The 18,007-nt window shown below is 37.1% G+C and overlaps 1 pseudogene; it reads right to left on the reverse strand.

Annotated features, from left to right (window-relative positions):
- Positions 1–18,007, reverse strand: part of LOC122122428 — a 267,246-nt pseudogene that overhangs the window by 225,113 nt on the left and 24,126 nt on the right.

Consider the following 18,007-nt stretch of genomic DNA (forward strand, 5'->3'; position numbering starts at 1 on the left):
TTTTAAACTATATTAGTTGTTCAACAGTTACTCCCTTATATAAGCCATATTTTAGTTAACATGTTTGTGTGTATATATGCATCTAATCTTGTATAAGTTTACATACATATTTTAGATTTGAACTTCCATATATGAGAGAAAACAAGCATCCTTTGTCTCTCTGAGCCAGACTTACAAGGCTTTTAAATTTTTCGATATACCCCTGTGAAGTATAATGAACTCACAAAAAATAACATCCTCACCAAAGAATCATATTGGCTATCTCATGGACTTAGAAGTTACCTGATAGCTTTTTAATAATGCTGGTGTTTCAATAACCGGTAGTATCATGGACATTCTGCCACTGAACACAGCCTTGAATATGGAAAATTCTAGTCCTCTCTGCAAATCTAAAAATCAAGGTCCATGTTGCTTAAGTGTTGTTCCCACTTACTATGGAGTTAGAGCTTTGACACCCAGAATCATCCCTTCCAAGTGACCATGTCTCCATTTCAAAACAGAAAGTTTGGTTTCCATCTACTAGAGTTGGCATATTTTCTTTTCTGTCTTATACTACACAAATAGTGATATTCAAGAGGTGAGAAATAGCCGGGCGCTGGTGGCTCATACCTGTAATCCTAGCTACTCAGGAGGCTGAGATCTGAGGATCGCGGTTCAAAGCCAGCCCGGGCAGGAGAGACCGAGAGACTCCTATCTCCAATAAACCACCAGAAAATCGGAAGTGGCGCTGTAGCTCAAGTGGTAGAGAGCTCGCCTTGGGCTGAAGAGCTGAGGGACAGCGCCCAGGCCCAGAGTTCAAGCCACATGACCGACCAAAAAAAAATAAGAGGTGAGAAATAAAATCTCATGTATGCAAATATAGGCAGCCAAGCACAGCTGAAGTAAGTGGCCCATCAGTAAGTAGTGTACTTTTGGCAGCCTAAAGTGAAGAACCCCAATTCTTCTCTCTTTTTGAGCTACTTCTTTAAGGTAAATGCTAATACACTAATAAAGCCTTTGGTTAATAGGGCACACACAGAACTTTAACCCATGAGCTGCCACATTTTGATTTTTATGTTCAATCTTTTCAGCAAAAGAAAGCCATAGGAGATTGCTATTTGAATCATTTGCTCTACCTGGGGGCTAACTACTCTATTTGGTTCATTTTTTAAAATATTATGTTACATCCAAAGGCAAAAAAAATTTGATGGAGGTTTGTTTCAGGTTTGCTCATATAATATTGGAGAGATTAGTTAATCAGAAATTATGCTAGCTAAAAGAGATCTGTTGGTTCCTAAGTCTACAGTAGAAAATGGCTTTTTAAGAAAATAATTTGAATGGCATGCTATTTAAATATATTTTAGTCTATTCACTCATTCAGATATGAGGCTTGAGTTTTAATGACTCTAGAGAAAAGCTATGAGGAATGAAAGAAGCCACAGATACAGAGGCTGAAAAGAATGTTAACATGTGACCTCCTACAACACAGTACATCAGTCTCAGGAAGGGGGACAAATGGAGCCCCATGGAATTAAGGAAAAGGTAAGGGGCATCTGAGAATCCCAGGTGGAAAGTAAGGAGAAAATAGCAACCTCTCAGCTTTCATTTCTTTGCTTGAAACATGGAGACCTTCATACCTACTTTGTTGGATTTATAAAAAGAGCAGTACCATGAAAATGTCTGCTGAAGAGTCTGGCCCACCCTAGTTCTCAATAAATTTATGTTCAAGTAAATTAGTTATGTATGATCTCTATTCTATCTATCTTCCTCTAGTTGAGTAGAATTTGGGGAATTGAGACCACCAAGGCACTCCTTGATCTGTACCTAGAAAAAGACTAAAGAAACAACAAAAATATCATTCAGAGCTGGGTGCCAGTGCTTCACACCTGTAATCCTAGCTACCCAGGAGGCTTAAATCTAAGGATTATGGCTCAAAGTCAAGCATGGGCAGGAAAGAGACTTTTATATCCACCAGAAAACCAGAAGTGGTTCTGTGGCTCAAAGTGGTAGAGTGCTAGCTAGCCTTAAGAGAAAAAGCTAAGGGACAGTACTCAGGCCATGAGTGCAAGCCCCATGACCCACCAAAACAAAAAGTTCATTATCTCATCATGTTTATTTCCAGAAAATGAGAATAAAACAAGTTAGACCAGTTCTTTGTTGTTGTTGTTTCCTAGCTAGTTTCTTAGAGTTTGCATGAGTCTGTTTTGTTTTGTTTTGTTTGTCAGGGACTGAACTCAGGGCCTCACATTTGCAAGGCAATTCTCAGTTCTTGATGCATGTTGGAGTGTCTTAAATATTGATGCCCTGGTTAAACCTCCTTCCCTTATCCAGAAATGGACTTTCTTCACTCCAGGTGAATCTGATGGCCTGCCAGCACTACGGACAGGAGAGACCAGAGGTCTCAGCTGGCAGGATATTCAGCAATAAACAATGCACAATAATTAAAAGAGAACGTTTGCTTTTCTACCTCTAGAGACACAACCACTTTTCACACAGGGCTGTTCACTTTGAATAAATTTGTCCTTGAAAAAAAAAGAATATCTTTGCTTTTAACTTTGTGAGAAATGCCAAATCATTTAAAAGTAGAAAAGTCTGAACTACAATCACTATATACCATACATTTAATGTTGGTTATATTTTTCCTCACCTGTTCAGATATACATGAATACATATATATGCACATATATAAATATAAGTATACATATGTATACATACACATGTATACATATACATGTGCAGAGATATAATGAAAGAAAGCCTGAACAGAAAAGTGCAGGGAGTTCCCATATATTCCCACTACCCCTTGCCCACCCAGCACACAGTCTTTCCTACTGTCAACCATGACAGGGCTGAACATTTGCTGAAATTTATGTACCAGCACTGGCACCTTTACCATCTTTCCAAAGGCCACAGGTAACCTGAGATTTCATGCTTAGTGCTGTCTATTCCATAGCTTGGGACAAATGTATACCATACTGGCATATCACACAATGTCTATTCATAGCCTAAAAATCCTATGCACTCTATTTAATCATTCCAGCAATTCTATGTTTTAAAATGTATCTCTCTTTTTTTGTCAGTCATGGGGCCTGAACTCTGGGCCTGGGCACTATCCCTCAGCCATTCAGCTCAAGGCTAGCACTCTACTACTTGAGCCACAGCGCTACTTTGGGCTTTTTCTGCTTATGTGATGCTGAGGAATCGAACCCAGGGCGTTATGCATGCAAGGCAAGCACTCTACCACTGAGCCACCTTCCCAGACCTAAAATGTATCTTGATATGAACCAATAGGTTTTCATTTTTTAGAATGACACACACTTATAACCATCCAGTTTGTAGTATTCGCATATTAGTCTTTTCACTTAATAAAAGCATTTAAGTTCCTTCCATGACTCTTTATGACTAGAAAACCTCATTTTGTTATAGAACCAAATAGTATTCCTTTGAATGCTCCACAATTTATATGCCCGCTCATCTACCAAAGAACATGCTTGATTGCTTCTAAGTTCTGATGAATATGAATAAAGATACTACAAATCCATCTTAAAGTTTTTACATGAATATAATTTTTTAAGTCATTACATCTCAGAAGTATTTGTCAGAATTAAATGAGTTACTATTCCTTTAGTTTTTAAACAATACAAGGTACATAGCAGATATATTGTAGAAGTATAAACTAGTATTATAAAAGAGGAAAAGGTCTTGAGTTTAATGTCCATAAGAATCTCCTAGAAGGCTGATATTGAAGTACAAAGTGTAGAACTCTTATCATAGAGATTAGGAGATATTAAATCTGTACTTGTTCTCAAGAACTAACAATTTAATTAACACCTCCAATATCCCCAAAGAGGTTGATGGATCATATTGAAGTAATCATTGACATTGGACTTCACCTCTAAACTCAGACAGATAACTGTTAGATAGTAAGAGATACGTGATATACCTTAGAAACAAAACAGATATTATCAGAGAAGTAAACCCTTAGCAAATAACAAGGAAATCAGTAAATTACAATGAAGGTTCACTAGGAATTGAGGCCAAACACATAACATGCAAAATTGCTTGTTTTCATATCTGCACGCATGTTCACATATCTGCATGTATGTGTGTGTGTTTGTATGTCCACATTAACAAAGGCAATCTCTGCATTTATAGGCTCCACCATTTCATAGGGGTTCCAGGCCTTTGAAAATATAACAAAGTAAAGGAGTAATGAAAAAAGAATTAATCTTTAGAGATTCATCTTAAGGATAAATATCATTTGTTACCTTCTTCAAAATTTTTGACACATACCATAATTGTTCATATTTGTGGAGCACACCACACTATTTTAATTATGTCTGCAGATAGTGGAAAGGTTAAACCAAGGTGGTGAGAATGTCCATCACTTCACACATTTATCATTTCTTTGTGGTGAGAACATGTCAAGTCCTCCCTTCTAGCTATTTTAGAATGTATTGTACATAATGTTTTATTCTCTAAGTATCAACTCATTTATAGCTAACTTGGATTTTGCAAGATCTCTGCTCGTGCATTCATATGAAAAACTAAAGAGATCAATCTCCATTTCATAAAGTTCTTGAAATCAATGAATAATGGAATAGATATATATTTTATTTACTACATGTAAATCAGTAGGGATATACATGAATATAATTATTATTCCACCTTTTTACTATTAGTAACAAACTTGAATGATTTTTATCAAAAATGTAGACTATCCCTTCATATAGAAAAAGTAAAAACAAAGACTCTCAAGAAATGGTTGAGGACTGGGAAGGTGGCTCAGTGGTAAAGTGCTTGCCTTGCATTCATGAAGCCCTGAGTTCAATTCCTCAGCCCCTCATAAGCAGAAAAAGCCGGAAGTGGTGCTGTGGCTCAAGTGGTAGGGTGCTAGCCTTGAGCTGAAGAGCTGAGGGACAGCGCCCAGGCCCAGAGTTCAAGCCCCACGACTGACAAAAAAAAAAAAAACTTGTACAAAGGAGTTGCCATTCAACAAAGCAATTTATAACACAGCGTGTCTTGATCAATGTCACCCTTTTGAAGTCTCACTCAACCCTTCTAACCTATCCCTTTCCTCTTTCTTAATTTTTGGATTACATACTGAATTTTTTGCCATTTAACAAAGCAGTTTATATATACAATGCATCTTGATCTGTATCATCCTTCAACATCTTCAACCCCCTTCAACCCATCACTTTCCTTATTTTTCTTGATTGTGTGGTTATACAGTGAATTTTTGTCTGCATTCTCCCCTGCTTTCTCCTTCTATTACACTGTTGGTGAAAATGTGAACTTATTCAATCACTCTGGAAAGCAATATGGAGGGTCCTCAGAAACCAAAACAAAGAATTATGCTATGAACCACCAATCCCACTCCTGGGCATTTATCCAACAGAGCACAAACAAGGCTACAATGTAGCAACCAGCCCAACCATGTTCATTACAGCATTATTTACCATAGCTAAGATATAGAATCAGCCCAGATGTCCCTCAGTGGAGAAATGGATCAATAAAATGCGGTATATATGCACAATGGAATTCTCATTCACCAAGAAGAATGATATTGTATCATTTGTAAGGAAATGGAAATACATGGGAAAAACTATATTAAGTGAAGTAAGCCAGACCCAGAGAAACGCAGATTGCATGTTTTCCCTCATTTATGGTAGCTAGAATATGTCTATAAATCTGAGTAGACATACTAGGTGGCATGCAAGTAGTTATAAATGAATTATCTAAAGTATAATACACTCTTATGAAGAACTCAAATCACATAATTCTTTGTAAAGACTAAATCAAAGACCAACAACATAAGAACCAAAAGTTATGTCTTTTAAAACAACAAGCTATTGGTTTCTTTTTTTTAATCTTAGCTCATTTTATTTAAAATCAGAATACATACATCATTATAAAAGATTTATACCAGAAATGACAATAATTCTTATATCTTGATAGTATAAAAATGCATATTTTTTCTTCTGCTATAAATCGTATGAGTTAAACAAGCTATTGGTTTCTATTGAGCATTGTTTAATTTTACTCTAATTATCAGGTCTATACTTCATATCCCTAATTCAATCATCCAATTGTTCTGCAAACAGCATTTCTTGCAAATATCTCAGTTTCTCTATTTACTGAGAATAATCCTGGATGCCTTTATAATACTCTCTGAGGTGTTTCAAAACTTAACAAGTCATAAACATTTTTAGTTGTTCCAATCAAATGCTCTGTGCACTATAAAGAGTTAGCATTGTTTACCACTGGCTCCTTTTTACTGTGTTGTTAATGCAGTCACTTATTCGAGAAAATATAGCAGGTAGGAGTTAGGCTGGCTCTTTGTTTCCATACTCCAATATAATTCTTGTTAATACTAATTGATATAATGAAAGTGAAGCGTCCTGTGGGTTGGTAGTACCTGTTGAGTATTATTTGTAAACATACTCAATAGGCTGAGTCTGTCTTGAGCATGCTGGGGGTTTCCTCAAAGCAGTGGAAACGCTACATCACATGGCACAGAGTCAAAGCTCATGTTAAGATTACTTTCTTTTGGCTACATCACTACTGGCATTTGTTATTGTTAGTTTCCCTCATAATGGACATTCTAACTGGAATAAGGTGAAATCTCCATGCTGTTTTGATTTGCATTTCTTTTATGGTCAGAGATGTTGAACACTTCTTCGTGTCTATTGACCATTCTTTTTTCTTCCTCTGAGAAGTCTCTCTGTAAGTCTTTAGCCAATGTATTGATTGGTTTGTTGAGTTTTTGAGGGTTTGTTTTGGGTGGGGTTAATTTTTTTTAATTTTATGGTCAAGATGATGTATAGAGGGGTTATAGTTACATACATAGAGTAGTGAGTACATTTCTTATCAAACTTGTTACCTCCTGCCTCATTTTTCTCCCCCTTTCCCTTTGGGAGGGTTTAAATTTTTAAGCTCTAAGTTTACTTTAAATATGAGCCCCTTGTCTGATTCATAGCTAGTAAAGATTTTCTCCCATTCTCTAGGCTTTCTATTTATCTTCTAGCTATGTCATTTGCCACGCAGAAGCTCTTCAGTTTGATACAATTTAATTTATCCAGTCTTTCTTTGATTTGTTTTGATTCTGGATCCTTATTGAGGAAGTTTCACCCTGTGCCTCAAAGGCCTAGGGCTTCCCCTACCACTTTCTGTAATATTTCCACAGTCTCTGGCCTTACATTGAGGTCTTCGATCCACTTAAGAGTTGATTCTGGTACTTAGAGTTGATTCTGTTACAAGGTGGCAGATAAGAACTCTATTACACTATTGGTGAAATGTAAACTTGTTCATCCTCTCTGGAAAGCAGTATGGAGGTTCCTTAAAAGACTAAACAGAGCTTCTCTATGACCCAGAAATTCCACTTCTGGGCATTTACCCCATGGACCACAAATCAGGCCACACTAAGGCCATCAACACAGCCGTGTTCATTGCAGCATTGTTTACCACAGCCAAGATATGGAATCAACCTAGATGTTTCTTAGTGGTCAAATGGATTAAGAAAATGTGGTATACGTGCCCAATGGAATTCTACTCATCCATCATAAAGAATGATATTGTACCATTCATAAGGAAATGGAAAGACTTGGAAAAAATTATATTAAGCAAAGTAAGCCAGAGCCAAAGAAACACAGGGTGCATGGTTTCCCTCATTTGTGGTAACTAGAATGTGCCTAAAAATCGACAAGTAAACACACTGAATGATTAAAATAAATATATACATACATACACATGTATGTGCAAACACACTGGGACTTGATAAATTATATGGGACTCTAGACATTCACAAACTGAGATCAAGGAGGATATGCATGAGTGGTTGACAAAGGGTTAATGGCTATGTGCAGATGATCATATGAAATATTATTTGATGAAATGAACTTCAAGAAAAGGAAATAAGAGACATTTTTAGTTGCCATTATTGCCGTGTTTGTTTTCCTTTCTTCTTGTTTGTTAGTTTGGATTTGGGAGGGTAAGGGAGGCACATAAAAAGTGGAACAAAGGTGGAAAAATACAACAGTGAGACTCACTAGATGCTATATTGAAAATGAACTGGATATCTTGTAAGTGGAGATGGGAGGGGAGCCCAGGAGAGAGTGAGGGAAGGGGAGTCATGGTTCCACAGAATTGTACTCATTATCCATTACCTAATTCATGTAACCATAACCCCTCTGTGCATCAGCTCTACAACACAATAAAGAAAGATTGCTTTCTCAAATATCTCCTTTTTTAGTAACTTTTTAACTTTTTGTCTTTTTTGGGGGGGTGGGGAATTGGGGATCAAACCCAGAGCACTTCACTACTAAATTATATCTCAGCCCTATTGTAGTAATTTTAAGTAAATTGCTACGCATTAATTTATAGTAATTATATAGAAAATGTTAACTTTATTGATAACTCTTGGTCTCTGTTTCTCTCTCTGTCTCTCTCTCTCTCTCTCTCTCTTTCTCTCTCTCTCTCTCTCTCATACCTACCTATACATATATAAATTTTACCTTACTTTTCTTTGTGAACACGGGTAATTCCTTATTTAGAGAAGCTGAGTACTGACTCTTAGATTTAGCTGCAAATGTCCAATCATTAGTATAAATTTGTTGTCCGCTCCTTCTCATACTACTCTTCATGTGTTTCCTTAGGTGATTATCTACTCTGACACTCTAAACACTCAACATGAGCAATCTCAACAGCAACCAGGCTGCATATTCAGTGTATGCTTGAGAAGATTTCGCCTTTCTCCAAATTGATAGATGGCGAGCAATCACTATGGTACAAATCAGGCTTCCAATGATTGAAGATGTTATCGGTATCAACAATAAAATATGCAGTTTTATTTTACTTTGTCCTTCCTAAAAATGCACATCAAAATCTTCCAGGAATATTGAGAAGCACTTTGGGTCTCTGATAGTAAGAAGGAGTGAGACTTCTCAGGGTTTTGGCAGTCCAACATCCCTGAGCAATGTTCTTTCTCCACCTCGGGCCTTACTCCTGTCCACAGCCCTATCCTAAAATAAACGAAGCACTCTGCAACTAGACCCACTTCAGCTGAAACATTTGTAAAATAAGTACATTCTTCAGTACTCAGGGAAGATGAATTTTTCATGAGCTAAGATCTGTGCAGAAAAGTTTTCATGAAAATTTAGTGTTTTGAAAAGAGAAAGGTATAGACTGAATTGTGTTCCCCCTAATTTGGAGATGGGCCTTTGGGGGATAATGGGGCTTTGATGAGATCTTGAGGGTGGGCACACAAGATGGAATTCGTGATTTTATGGGAAGAGACACCAGAAAGCTTGCTTTCTCTGTTTTTCTCCCCTTCCCTTTCCCAGTCAGATGAGAATATGTTATAAATGGAGCCATGTACAGGGCCAGGAAGGGGGTTTTCACCAGAAACTGACCATGCTAACACCCTGCTCTGGAACTTGCAACTTCCAGAACTGTTCCCTAAGCTTTTACCCCAAGTCTGTAATATTTTCTTATGATAATCCGAGCTGATGAATACAAATAGCAACATCAGTAATACCATAATGACAACAAAAAATTGGTGTTACAATTCCTTTCCTCATAACAAAGAAAATTTTAAATTGATTCATGAACTCACAAAAATGTACGCGTAGAGATGACTGGCTCATTATATTTTAAATTTATTCTTTTATGTTTCTTATATATTAAGCCCTTACTTGATGAATATCTATGTAGTAACTATTAAATTACAGTGGTTGTTGGTGAGGGGAAGACATATAAATGTACAGAACAAAGTTACAAACTTAAAGGAGAACAAAGCATGAAATGAAATTTCCTCCTTCCAGAAGGAAATGATTGATGCTCAGATATGACTATCCAGGAGTTGCATAGAAAAAATGACCTTTTCTAATGTGATAATTTAGCTGAGCACCAGTACCTAACACCGTTTGAGTAGTCTGTGAGGTTCTTTTCTCAATTAATAACCAAAAATCTGGAAATGGAGCTGTGGCTGAAGTGGCAGAGCACTAGCCTTGAGCAAAAAAAAAAGCTCCAGGACGGAATCCAGGCTCTGAGTTCAAGCTCCAAGGGAGCTCCAGGACGGAATCCAGGCTCTGAGTTCAAGCTCCAAGGGAGCTCCAGGACGGAATCCAGGCTCTGAGTTCAAGCCCCAAGGGAGGCACAAAAGAAAAGTCAAAATTTGAAAATGAGAATCTTTCATTTAAAGTTCATTTCACTTAAGCTATATTTAAGGTAGGTTGGACAAAAATGTCTACACTTTTCTCTGTATTTTCAAAAGCAAGGAAATAAGGGAGTCATGTCAGCAAAAGGGTGTAATCGTTCTCCAACTGCACTATCGCCAGCCCCACTCTGTAGAAGTCTAACTGCCAACTATCCACATGAATATTCCAGAACTTAGTGAGGTTGATATATCACTTCTGTAGCCCAGAACTGAGAAGGTCTGTGATGGTACAGCAAAAGGAATGGCTTACTTGATCACATTACTCATCCCCAAACTGGCACAACCCCACACTCCAAATTCCCCTGAAGTGGGGGAGGTAAGCTGGAGAGGTCTTCAGCTTCCTCATCTTTCTGGAATTCTTGTTGGAAGAATATTCATATCTCCCCCCACAGGAAATGGTGGGAATGGGGATCATACTCAACTCTGCTTCATGCTGAGATTTATCCAAGAAGGTGACATGGATAGAACATTTTCAAAAATAATTCTATGGCAATGACACTAACTCTGATACCAAAGCTAGACAAAGTACTATGATAGGAAATAAAAATAAAATGATAGGAAAATTTCCCTGATGAACATGAATGTAAATTTACTCCACAAAATAGTAGCAAGCAGAATTGAAGAACAGATGAGAAGAATCTTTTACCATAATCAAGAGATATTTGTACCTATAATGATGCTGAGATTGTCCAACAAAGGAGAATCAGTAAAGGTGAGACACATTATGAATTGAAGGATGAAATGTAATAATTCCCTCAATACATGAAGAAAAATCATCTGACAAAATTAAACACCCCTTCAGAATAAAAACTCTACATGAATTAAGTATAGAAGGAACATACCTCAATATTATGAAAGTCCTATGTGAGAAACTCATGATAGACATCATTCTCCATAGTAAAACAATGAAAGCTTTTCCACTGGAATCAGGAAAAAAAATATGCCTGTTCTACCAGATTTTTACAGCATTGTATTAGAAATCCTAGCCAGAGCAATTAGACAAGAAAAAGAAGTTTAAAAAAATACATGCTGATCTGAAAGGAAAATATAAGATTTTCTCCACTTACTAGAGATATGGTATTATACATTTAAAAAAAAACATGAAAAAGTAAATCTAAGGAATGATGTAAGTAAAATTTCAGGTTACAAAACCAGGATACAAACCCAGTAGTATTTCTATCAGACTACCTAAAAAGTAAGTCAAGAGAATGATCTCATTTATAATAGCTGCATACTTAACCAAAAAGGCAAAATAGTTATGCATCCAACACTATAAAATGCTGGTGGAAAAATTAAAGAAACATAAACAAATGGAAAATCATCTCATGTCCATGGATTAGAAGAATTATTATTGTGAATTGTCCACATGAGTAATCTACAGAATCAAAATTCCAATGCCATTACTTATAGAAGCAACAAGGCTTAAATTTGTATGCAACCACAAAAGACCTCAAATAGCCAAACCAATGGAACACAAAGAACCATGCTAAAGACATCATATTTCTTGATGTTAGAAACATAAAATAACAGCAATAAAAACATAGTGTTGGCATAAAAACAAACACTACGCAAAGGAAAGGAGAGTGCTCTAAAATATATGTCCATGCATTTATGATCAATTGATTCATGGTAAGCACCATAGGGAAAAGACAGTCTCTTCAATAAATAGTACTGGAAAAATTGGATATACACAAGCAGAAGAACAAAATGAAACTCTTTTTTGGAGGAGGGGGTGTCGGTTGTGGGGCTTGAACTCTGGCCTGGGCACTGTCCCTCAGCTCTTCAGCTCAAGGAGAGAGTTCTACCACTTGAGCTACAGCACTACTTCTGGTTTTCTAGTGGTTTATTGAGATAGGAGTCTCACGGTCTTTCCTGCCACGGCTAGCTTTGAACCGCGATCCTCAGATCTCAACCTCCTGAGTAGCTAAGATTACAGGCATGAGCCACAGGTGCCCAGCTAAAATGAAACTCTTATCGGATACCATACACAAAAGCCTACTCAAAATGCGTAGGCATCAGTAGCTCACACCTGTAATCCTAGCTACTCAGGAGCCTGAGATCTAAGGATATCAGTTCGAAGCCAACCCAGGGCAATAATAATGTCTGTGAGACTCTTATCTCAAATTAACTATTAAAAAGCTGGAAATGGAGCTGTGGTTCAAGTGATAGAGAACTGGCCTTGAGGAAACAAAAAGAAAAAAGAAAAAAATAGCTTGAAGACAGAGCCTAGGCCCTGAGTTTAAGCTCCAGAACTGGCACTCATATTTTTTTAATTTTATGTTAAAGATGCCATACAGAGGGGTTACAGTTACATGAGAAGACAGAGCGTAAGTCCTGAGTTCAAACTCCAGAACTCGCACCAAAATTTATTTTATTTTATTTTAAAGATGCTATATGAGGGGTTACAGTTACATGAGTAAGGCAATGAGTACATTTCAGAGACATGTCTCAGAAGAGGACATAAGCATGGCCCAAAGAATGTGCAGTATTGCCGATTATCAGGAAAAGTAAAATAAGACCACAGTGAAATATCTCCCTGTCAGAGTGCCTTAACATGAAAAGATAGAGGATTTCAAGAACTTGTGAGAAAGCAGAAGAACTCATACATTGTGGGAGGGAGAGAGGGACACAGTGCAGCCACTGTGAAAAAGTTTGGAGGTTCCTCAAAGTAAACTGAATGCAGAACTTCTGTTTGATCTTCCTTCTGTGTCACATCCAAAGGAAACAAAATCAGAAGACCCAAGTACTTTCACATTCATTACAGCATTATTACAATAGCTAAGATATCAAAACAACCCAAGTGTTCATCAGTGGATAAATGGTTAAGGAAATGTTATATGCAGACAGAGAGACAGAGAGAGATACTACTCACCCTTAAAAAGTGGGAATCAATTTGCAACATATGTGAATCTGAAGAATGTTGCCATAAGTGAAATAATCGAAGCACAAAGACAAATACTAGATGATCTCTCTTATAGGAGAAATCTGATAGAATCGAACCCACAGACACAGAGAAATGAACAATAGTTATTAGAGTAGATCAGGAGGGAATAAATGATCAAAGGGTTCAAAGTTTCAGATGGGAAGAACAGTTTTAAAATACATTGTAAAGCAGTGCAACTATTGTCAATAATAGTGCATCGTGTGTTTCAAAAATAACACGAGTAAATTTAAAATATCTCATCATTGAACAGGACAGGTAAGGGGACCGATGTGTTAATCAGTTTGATTTACTTATACCACATTGCACACACACATCACACAATCACCTTGTACCTTATAAACATATACAATTATGTTTTTAATATAAAATAGTACTAAGACAATTTTCTTTAAAAACAAAGGAATCATTCTTTTGAAAATATATTTTTCTTGGGCCTTTTCTCTCTCATGTTAGCTACTTAGAATGACAGTTTTCTTGATTTGTAGTAGTGACTTTCACATGTGAAGTTGACCAGACAACTGGTAAGCCATTATTTTGGGATGTGTCTGGAAGGACCGCTTTCAGAAGATATCAATATTTGAATTGTTGTGGGAAGTGGAGATCTGTTCACACCAATGTAGATGGGTTTTATCTAATCAATTGGAGTCTTAACCAGATTGATAAGAAGATGAAGGGTATGTTTGCTCTCTGAGCTCGTCTACTTACACACATCGAAGCTCATGGTCATGGATTCTCAAGACTCACAATGGTATCCCTTCCATCATCTTTGATTCTAAAACTTCTGAGCTATAATGACACCATCGTTCTCCCAATTTCAGACTACAAATGACTCCCTAATTGTGAGATCTTCTTTGTGTGTGTGTGTGTGTGTGTGTGTGTGTGTGTGTGTGTGTGTGTGTGTGTGTTTATGTGTGTGAGTATGTGTGTGTGTGTGTGAGAGAGAGAGAGAGAGACCCTGTCGGTTCTGTTTCACTGAGAGTGTTTTTATCAAATATAAAATAAAACATTATTACTTGCCTCACAAAATATTTTGCTCCATTTACCACTAGAAAAGAAAGACATAAAAAAAATTTGGTTGGCCCTCTTTTAAACTGAAAAGTATCAAGTAAATGGTAGAAAACTTCATATTGAAAAGCCATTATCTTAAAAAGAAAAAAGAAAGAAAGGAAGAAAAGCCATATTTTTTAACTATGTGCATTTTCATGGCAATCGAGGTTGATGGTTCATTGTCTAAGTTTAAATCCTGGCCCAGCCAGTGATCAGCAATAAAACCTTTCCCACATTACCTAAGCTTCCTGTACTTCTAGCTCTGGTCTGTAAAATGAGGATAATAATATTATCCTCTTAAGGGAGTTGTAAGATTAAATAATTGCTTAGAATTGCATCTGTAGGTTAGCAGTGAACATTCACATATTATTAAAGGGCTTTCTCTTCTAATACTTAAATATTTTTTAAATAGTTCAAGTGACATGAATGAAAGTACCAAATCATACCCTCTATGTAATGACATTATAATTGTATTTGAGAAAATTAATTTCAAAACCATCTACTTGCCAATGGTAACCATGATAATTTTGCCAAACTGGCTATCTGTGGCATATATATATATATATATATAAATATATATATATACACATATATGTATATACATGTATATATATATACACATATATATGTATCTCCGTTCATTGAGCAAGCAATGAGGGCAAAAAGCTTTACTGCCTGACCTTTTATAATTATATGGTGTTTTTCTTCCTACCTCAGGCCAAGCACAGAGTACAGGAAAGACTTGCATATATGATGGTATAAGTACGAATTCCCTTAAAAGAAGATGTGGTAAATTACTACTTCTTTCTCTCTCTTTTTTTAAGTCGTGAAATAATACATATGATCTTTCTTTCTCTGTCTTTATAGTTTTACCTGCTACACTTTGATTTATATGTGTAGTTATAGTTAATGATATATGCATGCGTGTATTAGTTAAGTGAACAAAAAATTAAAATTTCACCCATGTACTAGTCTCAAGTAACTTTTTAAAATCATTTTCCCTCCAAACTATTTTCTCTTTGAATCACAAAGTAGAAAATAGGTTTCTGGTTTATGGAAGACATACTTGCTAGCAGTCTGTTAAAGTATCTAAGAAAATTTATCTGTAACTTGTGGAGATGTTATTATGGGTTTTTGTTTGTTTTTTTGTTTGTTCATGGGGCTTGAACTCTGAGACTAGGTGCTATCTTAGCTCTTCAGCTCAAGGCAAGTGCTCTACCACTTGAAGCCACAGTGCCACTTCCAGTTTTCTAGTGGTGCATTGGAGACAAGAGTCTCACGGACTTTCCTGCTCAGGCTGGCTTTGAACCCTGATCCTCAGATCTCAGCCTCCTGAGTAGATAGGATTATAGGCGTGAGCCACCAGCGCCCAGCTGTTATTATGGGTTTTGTCTTTACAACTTTCTCTCATATTGAAGAACAGCCCTGAATGTCACTCACTTTATGATATTAAATCTGACTCATGTCCAGGGCCAATGGGCAAACAGTTCTACAGAATTTAGGAAAGTGGTTACATAACCAAGATGCACTGGCTTGCTGTTCAGAATGATTTTCTGGAATGTGCCTAATCCTGGCTAAAACATGCAAATTCCACAACTACTCTAAATACGATATTTTAGTCTTAAAATCAAGACAAAATCTTTAGAAATACTACATAGGAATCACACACACACACACACACACACACACACACACAAAATAGCCTTTTAAAGCATGGCTTCCTAATTGAATCAGCTAAATGTATGGATTGTTTACAATTACAATTCAGGGGGAAAGCTCATTCTCTGCAATTGATTAGGAACAGGTACATAGCGTACTGTAAATATCAGGAAATGGCTGGGAAAACACTTCCTCCTGGTAGCTAAAATGTAAAATGAAATTATTTTATTTCTAATTCAATACTTATTTTTCTAAAAGCCATGTATTATTGCTCTGCTGAATTCCTTCTGTGTTAAATTTGTAAAAAATCTATGCACTTAATTGATTAGTCTTATTTTTCACTGGAAAATTCTCGGACCTAAGTTGTTTTGTAATGTCATTCCTACAAGCTTTCTCCCCCCGCCCCCCTCCAAGGAACTTACACCCACTTCCAGCCCAAACATTTCTAACCTGACTGCATATATACTTAGATAAATAAATTGTCTCACAACAGCAATACATGTAACAATAAAAAGATAGTTGGCAGGATCACATGCATATATATGCACATGTATTAACTGAAGTGTGTTTTAGGCAAAGGAAAATTCCAATGGTGTAACTCTTTTGAACAATGAACTTGCAGTCTAACAAAATGAATATCAGGAAGCTACAACTTGAGGCATCCAGGGGAGCGAGACAATGGAAATGAAGAAGATGAAGAGAGGAAGCGAGTGAATGCATTCATAATATTCGGTGTGCATATGCGAAAATGGAACTAGGTGAGCTGAAAGGATGGATCGGGTGTGGAGAGATGGGGAAATGATGAGTGGGGTGACATTGGTCAAAATGCATTGTGCTCATAAACGGATATATTGAATTAATACTCCTTTACAGAACTACACTGAGATGATTTTAATACTGTTTTGTCAGCAGCAGGCTCACTCTCTTGACTCAAAGAGCATTGCCTCCTACATTCCCTACCATCCCTCCTCACCCTTGGTTATTTTTTTTTAAGTTTAATTTCATTGTCAAGGTGATGTACAGAGGGGTTACAGTTACATGCATAAGGTAGTGAGGACATTTTTTTGAACTTGTTACCCCCCTTCATTTTCTCCCACTTTCCCTCCCTCCCAATCCCAGCCCCCAAGTTGTACAGTTCATTTCCAACACATTGTCTTGTGAGTATCGCTGTTGCATTGGTTCACCCTTTGTTCTTTGTACAATACTCAGGGTACCAAAATCAAATACAGTGACAACAGGGGATGAACTATAGGGGGAAAAAAACACAAAAGAAAAAAGAAATCACATAGTACATTAAAAACAAGAACAAAGCAAAACCTCTTGTTTCCCTATCTTGGAGTTCATTTCACTTAGCATCATCTTATACGGTCGTAGGTACTTCCTTCTTAATCATTTCATCATGCTCCAAGTCATCTTGCTGCCTCCACGGCCTTAGACTTGAATCTTTAGCCATCATATCTTTCCAAGACTCTAACAGAGCCCACCTATACTATGAACTAAAGCATGCTCTGAGAAAGGATCAGATTTTAGGGACTCTTCTATGCTACCTTTGTGCCAGGGCTCTAATTAACCACAAAGTTCTCTATGTATGTTGGAAGTTTGCAGTGGGCACAGGGTTGCATATTACTTCTTGCTGACATGCCTTGCTACTTTAGGTGGAATGATATCACTGTTGATGCCATACCACTATCACCTGTGCAACTACAGAGTGACTGCTAAGAGTGCTTTCCTCAGAGATTCCATATCAGATCCTGGGGGAAAACTCAGGGAGGCCTGACTCACGTAACTCTCAAACACTCCCAACCCCAACACATACAACCACTTACACATATTACCACAGACACACAGACATCCACGGATCCATACAACCACAACCACGCACAAGACTTTCATAACGTGAGAAGGCAAACTCTACCCTTCCATACTCAGCCTTGAGTGAGAAAAACTAAGGGATGGTGTCTACACTTGAGTTCAAGCCCCAGTATTTCTCTGGTACACATACACACCAAAGAAGGAAAAAAAAGATGAAGCAAAACTAATTTCTGCCAGGACCAGAGTAGATACTAACAAGGAGTAGAATTTCCACCTGGAAAAATGAGGGAATATTTCTGAAGATGTCACAGGCCATGTGTTCTCACTAGATGTTTGGAACGCAGGATCAG

Source organism: Dipodomys spectabilis, unplaced genomic scaffold, assembly GCF_019054845.1.
Source record: "Dipodomys spectabilis isolate Male_0828 unplaced genomic scaffold, ASM1905484v1 ptg000209l, whole genome shotgun sequence".
Classification (NCBI taxonomy): domain Eukaryota; kingdom Metazoa; phylum Chordata; class Mammalia; order Rodentia; family Heteromyidae; genus Dipodomys; species Dipodomys spectabilis.